The sequence below is a fragment of the Coenobita brevimanus genome, chromosome 42 (assembly GCF_032717465.1).
Source record: "Coenobita brevimanus isolate Jiangsu-jjx chromosome 42, ASM3271746v2, whole genome shotgun sequence".
Classification (NCBI taxonomy): domain Eukaryota; kingdom Metazoa; phylum Arthropoda; class Malacostraca; order Decapoda; family Coenobitidae; genus Coenobita; species Coenobita brevimanus.
The window spans coordinates 20,359,900-20,372,659 of record NC_136995.1 but is presented as its reverse complement, the minus strand read 5'-3'; positions in this window follow the sequence as shown (position 1 = coordinate 20,372,659).

The window sequence follows — 12,760 nt, the reverse complement described above, 5'->3', positions numbered from 1 at the left end:
CCTATTCATTCATTTATGCTCCACCATTCTTCTCTCTCTTTTGTCTCTTTTTCTGTTTTATTTCCACTACTTTCTTTTTCTTTCTTCCACTTCCTCTTTATTTTCCTTCCCTCTCCCTTCTTTCCCTCCCCTCTCCCTTCTTCCTTTCCCCCTCCCTTCTTCCCTCCCTCCTTTCCCTCTCCATTCCTCCCCTCTCCCTTCTTCCCTTCCCCCTTCCCCTCCCTTCTTCCCCTCTCCTCTTCCATTCATTTCTTCCCTCCCTCTTCCCTCTCCTTTTGCCCCTCCCTCTTCCCCTTCCACCACAACCTTTAACCCCCCCTCAATACCAAGACAATATTTCAAACTCGCCCCTCCCTTTCACTGCCCTTCTGCCTCCCTCCCCTTACCTCCCTCCCATTCCTTTGCTCTTTCCTCTCCTCTCTCCTTCCCTCCTTGAATAAGCTGGAATGGGAGGAAGGGAGGAGGAGATGAGAGGGTGCGAGGGAGGGAAGGAAGACAGGCGGGAAACAAGGGAATGGGAGGGAGGGAAGAGAGGGAAGGGAGGCAAGTTGAAATGAAGGGAGGAATGCAGGAGAGAGGTGGGAGAGGGAAGGAGAGTAGGAAGGCAGGGGATGGAAATGACAGGGAGTTGCAAAAGGAAGATTTAGGTAGAGTTCAGAGGGAAGAAAAACTGTGAAAGTGGTAAGAAAGATTGGGAGAGAGAGAGAGAGAGAGAGAGAGAGAGAGAGAGAGAGAGAGAGTGACTCAGCATAACAGGTGTAATAAGCCCACAACAATAACCTCACCTTCCTCCTTCCCTCCCTCTTTTCCTTCCTTCCATTTTGCCCTCCTTCCCTCCTTTATTCTATTATCCTTCCTTCCTTCCTTCCTTCCTTCCCTCCCTCCCTCCTTCCTTCCTGCCTTCTCTCCTTCCCTTCCTCCTTCCCTTACCCTCTCATCCTCCCTCCATCTTCCACACTCCATCATTTCCTTTTAAGTCATCATTTCCACAATCTACATTTGGTACTTTTCCTCTCCACCTTTTCCCCTCAGTACATTTTATTTCTACTTTTTTTCTACTTAATCTGTACCTCATTTATATCTCTACATTTTACTCCCCAGAATCAGTTGTGGTGGTGCTGTGACTCATGGCAAAGAAATGTAATGAGATTATTTACAGGCACGTAGTAGTAGTAGTAGTAGTAGTGGTAGTATTAGTAGTTAGTAGTAGTAGTAGTAGCAGCAGCAGCAGCAGCAGCAGCAGCAGTAGTAGTAGTAGCAGTAGTAGTAGCAGTGGTAGCAGTAGTAGTTAGCAGTTAGTAGCGCAGCAGCAGCAGCAGCAGCAGCAGTAGTAGTAGTAGTAGTGGCAGCAGTAGTAGTAGTTAGCAGCTGCAGCAGTAGTAGTAGTAATAGCAGTGGTAGCAGTAGTAGTTAGTAGCAGCAGCAGCAGCAGCAGTAGTAGTAGTAGTAGTAGTAGCAGCAGTGGTAGCAGTAGTAGTTAGTAGTTAGTAGCAGCAGTAGTAGTAGTAGCAGTAATAATAATAATAATAATAATAATTAATAAGAACTGACACAGCATACAGACATCATTCACACTGCATTAAATTTTGCAGGACGAATTTATCAGATACATGTATGCAAAACAAAAATCGAAATATGAATGCACCATCATCATCATCACCACCACGACCATATTACCATCATCACCACCACAACCATCATCCCCACCACCACCATGACCATATCATTATCATCACCATCACCACCATCATCATCATCACCACCACCATCAACATCATCATCACCACCACCACCACCACGACCATCATCATCTTTATGGCTTTTTCCCGTACAATAAGGTGACGTATAAAAAGAACAATAATGAATTCTTCGAGAGACAAGATAACCCTTACCTAGACCCAACCATCATCACCCTTCTGCAGTGTGTCATCTCCACGTCATATTCTTTACGGTGAGAGAAAAGGAAATGAGGACTTAATTGGCGACAACTTTCCTTAATTAAATAAAATCCGTGTTGGTGTAAAAATCCACCAGTGAAGAAATAGCATTCAAAAATTTAATCGGGAGAAAACTGTGCGTGATTATTAGGTATATCTTGAACTTGGCTCTCTATTGTATTGTTTTTGTTTTTTTCTTGGAAGGAACGGTTTGCGAGCTCCTGGCCTTCGGTTCCTTCCTCCTTGCATAAAAAGAAAAAAACTGAAGTTAAGGCAATATCAAGACAACTACCTCTCTCTCTCTCTCTCTCTCTCTCTCTCTCCCTCTATTTATCTATCACTTTTTTTTTTTTTGAGAGAGAGAGAGAGCTGGTTCACACGGGCCAACACAAATTCTAAAAATGCACAGGTGATGATTACCTTCACTGCTTTCACTCTCAAAATTATCAATTAACAAAACTGTCCAAGCAGAAACGAGTAATTTCAGAATCGTGCAGTAAGCTAAAAAAATATCTAAAATGTTCTCTCTCTCTCTCTCTCTCTCTCTCTCGTGTACAGTATATATTATGAGAGAGAGAGAGAGAGAGAGAGAGAGAGTTAATGTAAGAGAGGTTGAGGCCTACTGGGCTTTTATCCCTAATGGTGTCAACACTCACCATTCTCTCTCTCTCTCTCTCTCTCTCTCTCTCTCTCTAACATCCTCTTTCCCACTATTCTACTTTCCTCCTTCCCCTACACTCAATTTCTTTTCTCAGCTCATATCCACAATAGCGCGTCAGTCTGACTGAAGATGAAAGAGAGAGGAAACGGAGAGGAGTGGGAGAGGATAGAAGATAGAAGGAACCGAAGAGTAAAAAGAGGAAAAAGGAAAAGCAGCAAGAAAGTTAAGAGACGAAGACGCAAGATGACAAAGTGAGATGACCGTAACATCAGGATACACTTCATATGATTCAGCTGTGGAGCTTAATTAACTTCTTACGCTCACCCTTCCGCCATCCCGCCGTCCTTCCCCTGACCCCTTGATGCGAGATGTGAAGAGGAGGGAAGGAAAATGAGTGGAATGAAAGAAGGGAAAGACGGAAGGTAAGAAGGAGAGGATGAATTTAAGATCGTAAGGAAGGAGGGCTGCCACGCTTATAATAATCACCTCTCGTCTATGAGGAAGAAAGAAAATAAGAAAAACAAGAGCAAAGAAAGGAAGTTTACTACCTCCTTCCTGGTGTAGTTTTGCCTCATTATCCCTCGTTAGTGGCACTGCAGGACTGGCGGTGGTTAGGTGAGGTACAACAGTGACAATGACAGTAACAGTGACATATACCCGTGCCACATTACCCTCTTATACCGTGATACCTGTCTCACACCTCACCTGTCCTCACCGTCCACCTGACCCCACCAACACCTTAATAGTAACTCCTTCCCTGCCTTTCCCCCTTCCCTTATCCTCCCTCACCTCCTGATCTCCAGCTTCTCCCTGCTTTTACTCCCTCCCTTCTCTGCCCTCACCTCCTTCCATTACCTTTCTCCTTAGCCCTCACCTCCTTCCATTACCCTTCTCCTTCGCCCTCACCTCCTTTCATTACCCTTCTCCTTCGCTCTCCCCTCCTTCCATTACCCTTCTCCTTCACCCTCATCTTCTCCTCATCTCCAGTTTATCACTAAACTTCAAGCCTCAACTGACTCCTTATCTGATTCCCTTCTGTCCCTTCACATCCTTTACCTGGGGAGACTTCTCGTGAAGGGGTTGGCCAATAAAATACACGAGGGAGAAAGTGTTAAAGATTTGAAGTAAGGTAGGAAGAATAAAGGGAATATAGATAAGGTAAGTATTAATAAAGAGAAAATTTGCAATGAGGCAGAAGTGTGAGGCAGGGATGAGGCAGGGTGAGGCAGGAGTGAGTCAGGGCATGACAAGGCAGGGCAAGGCAGGGCAGGATAAGGCAGGGCAGGGTGAGGCAGGGCAGGGTAAGGCAGGGCAGGGAAAGAGATCACTAATATTAGGATTCTTTTTTTTTACTACTCCACAGATACTGACCTCCCTGCCCAATGTTGCCCAGTCCTGCCCTCCCTCGTGTGTGTGTGTGTGTGTGTGTGTGTGTGTGTGTGTGTGTGTGTGTGTGTGTGTGTGTGTGTGTGTGTGTGTGTGTGTGAGAGAGAGGGGGGGGGAATTAGCCTAGTGATGCAAACTGTTTACCGTCCAGTGAGGCAGTAGAAATTAGATGAGGGGTGAAATGAGGGGAGAAGATGAGGTGAGGGGAGGAGGTAGAGGGTGAGGGGAGGGGGCAGGTGATGAGGGGAGGGGGGCAGAAAGTGAGGGGAGGGGAGGGCAGCGGTGATGTAAGGACAGAAATGCTAGCACCCCCCCTTCTCTCTCTCTCTCTCTCTCTCTCTCTCTCTCTCTCTCTCTCTCTCTCTCTCTCTCTCTCTCTCTCTCTCTCTCGGGGCGTGGCGGGTCCTGTCGTGGCGCCGAGGATCAAACTAACTTTGGTCAATTGGAAACTCTCCGACAACTGCGACATTGTTAAAGACGAGGCAGACTTTGGGGTACAAGAGGAAGAGGCATGTAACAAGAGGAGGAAGGATCAAGAGGACGAGGGATGAGACACGAGTTGGAGGGATGTGACACGATGGGGTGGGGTCAAGAGGAAAGATGTGACACGAGGAAGGATCAAGGGGAGGTGGGATGTGACAAGAGGAATGATGAAGAGGAGGAGGGATGTAACAGGAGGAGGAAGTGCTGAGAGGAGGAGAGATGACAGAAGGAGAAAGCGTCAAGAGAAGGATGGGTGTGACAGAAAGAGGAGGAGTTAAGAGGAAGAGGAATGTGACATGCAGGAGTCAAGAGGAGGAGGGATGTGGCAGGAGAAGGAGGGATGAAACGCAAAACGTGAGAAAGAGAGGGAAGGATGAGATGAGTTAGGATCTACACGAAGGGGGAAGTGTACGGAAGGACAAGGAGAACCGTAATTCAAAGATGATGGAAGAATATGTACAAGGAAGACAGGATCGAGGAGTGGCGTATTACACACACACACACACACACACACACACACACACACACACACACACACACACACGTCCGTTTTACATACCTGGACATCTTACGTGTAAACACCTGGAGGTCATAGGCAGGAGGAAAAGGAAGAAAACACACAATACCTACAATACAATGTGATAGGTAAATAGCACTACACTAGAAACACATTTGGCAGTATTTTATGTATTGTGGAAACGGCTCAGTCGGCTGGTGTGGGCGTGGATGTAGCAGTGGATGTAGTAAATGAATGAGATGCAGGGTAGATACTAAGCCGTCCTCAAAACACGAGAGAAATTGCCGGTGAAGTGGAAGTGGAGCCAAGTAGAGCTAAGTGGAGCACCGTGTATGAATGCCGTCCACTTCATTGCTCACTTTCTCTAGGTGGTGATACTGCCTGACATATTTTCTCTCTCGTCCACGTAATTTCTGTCACTTCCTTCCATTATAATTCTTCTTCATATTTACCTGTACTAACATTCTTTCCCTCCCATCATTCCAAACATCTCTTCCTCTTCTCTCTCTCTCTCTCTCTCTCTCTCTCTCTCTCTCTCTCTCTCTCTCTCTCTCTCTCTCGAATATGATGCTAAAACAACCCCTCCGAAGCCAAATCTGAGTCGTCTTTTTTTTACGTCTTAAATAATAATAGGGAGAAGAAAAATTGGGGAGGAGGGCAGGGAGAGAAAAGGGAGGGGAGGAAGGAGACCAAGAAAAATGAACGAGGGAGGAGAAACAGAGCCACAGAGTACTCTATGGCTCTGGGGAGAAAGACGCCCTCCTCTCTCCTCCATCCCACCATCCCTACCCTGCCCTGCCTTCATCACTCCATCCCTATCCTGCCCCCCCCACCCAATCCCTACCCTGCCCTTCCCTCCTCTGTTTTCCTTTTCCCTCTCCCACCTCCATCTCTTCCCTTCCCCTTCCATCCCAACATCCCTACCCTGCCCTGCCTATAGATTTTTCCCTCTATCCTTGTCTTACTTCTCTCCCTTCCTTCCCCTGCCCTGTCCTTCCCTGCCTTCCCCTGCCCTGTCCTTTCCTTACTTCCCCTGCCCTGTCTTTCCCTGCCTTCCCCTGCCCTGTCCTTCCCTGCCTTCCCCTGCCCTGTCCTTCTCTTCCTTCCCCTGCCCTGTCCTTCCCTGCCTTCCCCAGCCCTGTCCTTCCCCTGCCCTGTCCTTCCCTGCCTTCCCCTGCCCTGTCCTTCCCTGCCTTCCCCTGCCCTGTCCTTCCCTGCCTTCCCCTGCCTCCCCCCATCCCTGTCCTGTCCTTTCCCTTCATATCCCCTTTTCTGGAGACCTTTCCCTGGGGGCCCTCGTATAATTGCTTCTCTCTCTCTCTCTCTCTCTCTCTCTCTCTCTCTCTCTGGCAACTTTTTTATACTTTTTTCTTCCTATCACCAAATACGTTTACTGAAATTTGTAAGCTCCTCTCAGACTGAAAGAGATAAGAACGAAAACAGTAGATCCATTCACCACGATGATAGCATTTCTTTTAGGGTCAGTATATTTGTCCGAGGATGCCTGGTATCGTACTAGCACACACACACACACACACACACACACACACACACACACACACACACACACACACACACACACACACACACACACACTTGAGTCCACTAGATTCAGGACAACGTAAAAGAAGTTATAACAGAAAAAAATTAAAGATAAGGATGCCAGAAAGAGAGAAAGAGAGACAGATGGTATGAGTGAACAGGGAAGAGAACAATTATGGAGAGAAAGAGAAAGTGGCAGAGAGTGAAGTGACCCCCAGTGATAGGCTGACCTTTGACCCCGCTGACCAGTTTTTGTAGACGTGGACGAGGTGGAAAAGAGAGGGAAGGAGCTGGAGACACACAGAGAGGAGATGTTGAGGAAAGGGAAGAAGGTAGAGACAAACAAAGAGGAGATGCTGAGGAGAGGGAAGGAGGTAGACAGGTAGAGAGAAGGTGGGGTGGACAGGGAAAGAGGTAGAGAGGAGATGTAGAGGAGAGGGAAGGAGGTAGAGACAGGTGGAGAGATGGTGGAGAGGAGAGGGAAAGAGGTAGAGACAGGTAGAGAGAAGGTCTAGAGGGGAGTGAAGGAGGTAGAGACAGCCAGAGAGATGGTTGAGAGGAGAGGGAAAGAGGTAAAGACAGGCAGAGAGAAGGTGGAGAGGAGAGGGAAAGAGGTAGAGACAGGTAGAGAGAAGGTGGAGAGGAGAGGGAAAGAGGTAGAGACACAAAGAGAGGAGATGCAGAGGAGACGGAAAAAGGTAGACAGGTAGAGAGAAGGTGCAGAGGAGAGGGAAGGAGGCAAACAGGTAGAGGGAAGAAGTAGAGGAGAGGGAAGGAGGTAGACAGGTAGAGAGAAGGTGCAGAGGAGAGGGAAAGAGGCAAAGACAGGCAGAGAGAAGGCGCAGAGGAGAGGAAAGGAGACAAAGAAAGAGGTGAAGTCTGTGCACTGCTAGGTATTATAATCAGTAAATCACTACCAATTATCTTTTTCCCTTCAGCTTAACAAAATCGTCCGAAAGGAAATACAAATAATCGTAATTCAAGTGTAAATGACGCAAAACCTTTAAGAAACCCGTGTGTGTGTGTGTGTGTGTGTGTGTGTGTGTGTGTGTGTGTGTGTGTGTAACCTCGCCTCTAACCACACACTCCTCAAGACACCATAATATTTAAATGGTTAATGGATACTTAAATACCTTCCTTCTCCCTCCACTAATTAACCAGGTAGGATAATTAACCGTGGATGTGGCGGAAAGGTGAAAGACGGGGAAATATTGCAGGTTTGATTGTTCGCGTGAGTCGCCAATTATTCGCTTATTATCAATGCGTTTCGGACAATTTCTTAACATTTTCTTACATTATTCCTTTTTGCATTATTATATTTACCTGACAGCTCTCTCTCTCTCTCTCTCTCTCTCTCTCTCTCTCTCTCTAGCTCTCTCTCACACACACACACACATAGGTCTAACAATGGGCCAATATTTTTCTTAACTCTTTTCATTTTTCTCATTCATTTCCTACACTTTTTTCATCACAATTTTATTTCTACAAGTCTCCCTTTTTCATCTGTCTCCCTTTCACCTCTCTTTATTTTCCTTTAACTTTATTTTTTTTCTTTATTCCAATGTGGTTCCTTCCTTTAATATACTTAGTCTTTTTCCAATTTTACTTCCTTGTTTGGATTCCCCACTTCATTTTACTTCTTCCTCCTTCTCACAATCCACCATGATTTTTTTATATTTTTCCTCTTATCTCTAACACTTTCATTCGCTTTCCTCTTTTACTCATATTACTTGCTTTCCTTCCAGTTCCCTCCTTTATTTATTTTCTTCTCCACTTCTGTTGTCTCTGTTAATATGGTTGGCTTTATCTTTTCTCCCTTTCCTTCATTATTACTGTCAGTCTCTCTCACACTCTTTTATTCTCGATACATATACACATTTACACTTACATACAAAAACACACATACAGTATATACACTTACACATATACACACACATCTGCATTTACACTTACATATATATACACATACACAATTACACCTATATATAAATACACACATACACTTTTACACTTTCATATAAATACACAAACACATTTACACTTACATATAAATACACACATACACATTTACACTTACATACAAATAGACACATATATACATATACACTTACATATAAATACACACATACACATTTACACTTACATATAAATACACATATATACATTCACACTTACATATAAATATACACATATATACAAATACACTTACATATAAATACACTCACACTCGGTACACATATACAAATTAACACACACATAATTTACATACCCAGACGCGGCGAACATACACAATTACACACACGCTGCTGTATATACACCTACACACATATACACTTACACACACATATTAAAGCATACACACACAATTTACAAACCCAAAAGACACACTAAGATACACACACCACAATATCAATACAGACACACAAAAACGCACAGAACACACCACAATATCAATACAGACACACAAAAACGCACAGGAAAATAAACGCACACAGTCTTCTCAAAATAGGTTCACATGCACAAGATTACACATACACACATTCAAACGTACACACACACACACACACACACACACACACACACACACACACACACAAAGCCCTCATGCAATCCTCTGGACTCTCACTTCTGACCTTTACAGTATTATTGTAGTTGTTGTTGTTGTTGTTGTTGTTGATGCCACTGTTGATGCTGCAAGATGCAATATGAATGTTTAGTTATCATTCCTACACCTGCCATCTTTATTTTCCTTTTTCGCCATCTGTCTGTCTGTCTGTCTGTCTCTCTCTCTCTCTCTCTCTCTCTCTCTCTCTCTCTCTCTCTCTCTCTCTCTCTCTCTCTCTCTCATAGCCATAATTGCTATAGGAGAACGCAATTTCTTTTTCGATGACCATGATGATAATTATCGAAGAATGCTTTCTCTCTCTCTCTCTCTCTCTCCTTCCATCAAGTACCAACATACCTCAGTTTCTTTCCGCTAAATACTTGACCCAGAAAGAAAATGCTGAGAGAGAGAGAGAGAGAGAGAGAGAGAGAGAGAGAGACCGGGGGGCGTAATCAAGGAGTAGAGAGATCATTAGCCCCCTTAATGAACTTCTCTCAAATGGTAAGATCCTCTCTCTCTCTCTCTCTCTCTCTCTCTCTCTCTCTCTCTCTCTCTCTCTCTCGGAAAAACTGAGAATCAAACTTAAAACTAAAGAAACGGAGCAAGAGATATGACTTCAGTGATACAAAGAAAATGAAGGTGAATCAAGCAGAGAGAGAGAGAGAGAGAGAGAGAGAAAAGAGATGATGAAGGTAAAGGGGATGTCGTGCATGAAACCATTACGATAACAATAATGGTGATGGGGAGGGGAAGGGGCAGCAGGAGGAAGGGGGATGCACGGGAGGAGGAAGATGGGAGGGAGTGTAAAGAAAGATAAGAAGGGCGAGACGTATCACCATCATCATCAGTACTTTAACCCTTGTTCCCCATGGAAACACTAGGTGGGAATATTTACATAACACACTTTTATCTCCGTCTCTATGTAAGTGAATTTATAAAGGGAGTCACAGGAGCTACAGGGCTACTTACATCACGACCTTTGACCCCCATACTCTCACGACCTTTTGTGTAGATTACCCTGTTAAATTTTACATGTCAAATCTACCTACCTACTTACCTACCTATCTATCTATCTATCTATTTATCTACCTACCTACCTATCTATCTATCTATCTATTTATCTACAGCTAGACGCCTGAATCCGGTAAGGGGGGCCACAAACAAATCGCCTCCATGTCGCCCTGTCCCCTGTCATTACGCTACCCTTTCCCCAGCTCACACCCCCCTCTTTCATCTACCTCTCCACTCCACCCAGAAGTCGTAGGTTAATTATAAAGAGAAAAACCGACCCCTCATGACCTCCCCCCGCAGGTATTGGGGAAGTGGTGTGGAGGGGGGGTGGGAATGGACTGTCTCCTTAATTATCACTACAGCCTTTCCTCATTCATTTCCTATTCACAGCCAATTCTCATTTCCTCTCTCGCTCACTCTCCCACCCAATCACTTGACTCACTCACTCATGCACCCACTCTCTTTCCAACTCACTCTCTCAGTAACTCACTGATCTCATCCACTCACCGAGAATGTCACAGGCAAGTCCCATTATATCCAGAAAAAGAAACAGAAAAACATTATTATTTTCCCCGCCAGTCTTCCTTCCTCCCCTTCCTTCCACTTCAACAAGCTCTGGGAAAAATACCAGAAAAGCAAGGACTGTGGTCTGGCCGGGACACACACACACACACACACTATTTATCTATGTCTATCTAACTGTCTATTCATCAGAGAGAGAGAGAGAGAGAGAGAGAGAGAATTAGTAAAGACGCTACACAAACCAACACAAAAGAACAACACGTAAGAAGTCATGAAATCTGTGTGTGCAGGCAACATGAAAGAGAAAAACTAGGAGGAAATGAGGGAGAACAAAAGAGAAGTTAAAGAACGAGAGTAAAAGAGAGAAGCCAACAAGGAGCAATAACAAGAGGTTAGCGAAGACCAATGAGAACGTATGGGTAATAAAAAAATAAAAACGAGAAATCATGAAACGTTTTTGTAGATAACAAGAAGGAAAAATTATGAGACTTTTTGTACAGGTAATAAAAGGAACGAAAAATTATGAAACGTTTATGTATAGATAATAAAAACGCAAAATTATGAAACGTTTCTGTATAGACAATAAAGATAACGAAAAATCATGAAACGTTTTTGTATAGGTAATGAAAATAACGAAACATTATAAAACGTTTTTCGCAAGGATGATAAAAAATAAAAACGAAAAATAGAACGTTTTTGTATAGATAATAAAAAATAAAAACGATAAATTATGGAACGTTTATAAAGAGAGGAAAATGAGTACCGGTAACAAGAGAGCGATAGCAGGGAACACTGATGGATTGACAAGGAAGTGACAGATAAACGATGATAGATAATACAGAGAGAAGAGATTAATTTAACAGAACAGCCTAACAACACGGATGTAAATTAGGAGGAAAGGGAAGAAAGTGATATTATGATAGAACAAAGATGACAAATAAAAAAATAAACAAAAAAAGGGATCTATGATAATGACAGAGAGGCTAAGGAAAAAAAAAACTGAACTGAGAGAGAGAGAGAGAGAGAGAGAGAGAGAGAACCAATACTGAACAGACCATACGAAGGATTTAAAAAAAAAAAAAAAAGAAAAAAAAAAAGAAAGCACGCGTCAAAAGGACAACCAAAAAGGGAAAAATACAGAATTAGAAAAATATTGAATGAAAGAAGCTATCTCATACAGCCCGAAGCAGGAGAATCGATAAGGTCCACAGTGCCTTCGCTGACTATGGGAATCTGGCCTTATTAAAACTGTGGCTCAATAGGGTCCAAAATCCCATCCTTTACAATGGGATTTTCGCCCTTGGGACACGCTCTGGTAGAAAAGAAGAGTCGGGTGTGGTTAGAGTGGGGGTGAAAGAGAGAGAGAGAGAGAGAGAGAGAGAGAGAGAGAGAGAGAGGAGGAGGAGGAAGGGGGAAGAAAAAAGGGGGCTGGAGGCGCGAACAAGGGAGGAAGATAAAATAAGGGCATAGGAAGAAGAAAAGGGAGTGTGAGAAGAAAATACGAATAAGGCACAAGGAAGACAACACCTGAGACTAATTTATCTATTTTTTTTACTGAAGCCATTTTTATTACTTAATAATAAAAATGCTTCTTATTTTCTCCTTACCATTTTCAGGCTTCAGTTGGTTTTATTTCTTCTAAAGTCACTTATATCTACTTTTAGTATTGTGACTCTCTCTCTCTCTCTCTCATACAAACAAAACCGCAGATATTCTATATACGGTAACTCGTAAAATTTTCTCTCTCTCTCTCTCTCTCTCTCTCTCTCTCTCTCATACAAACAAAACCGCAGATATTCTATATACGGTAACTCGTAAAATTTTCTCTCTCTCTCTCTCTCTCTCATACAAACAAAACCGCAGATATTCTATATACGGTAACTCGTAAAATTCTCTCTCTCTCTCTCTCTCTCTCTCTCTCTCTCTCTCTCTCTCTCTCTCTCAGCCTGGCAGCCACTCTCAAAGTCTTCTCGGATTTGAATACAAGATTTCAAAGATTTCTGGCGACCATAAAATTTGGTGTGAAGGAGGAGGAGGACGAGGACGAGGACGAGGAGGATACAGAAGCGACTTGGAGATGAGGTGAAAGGAGGGAA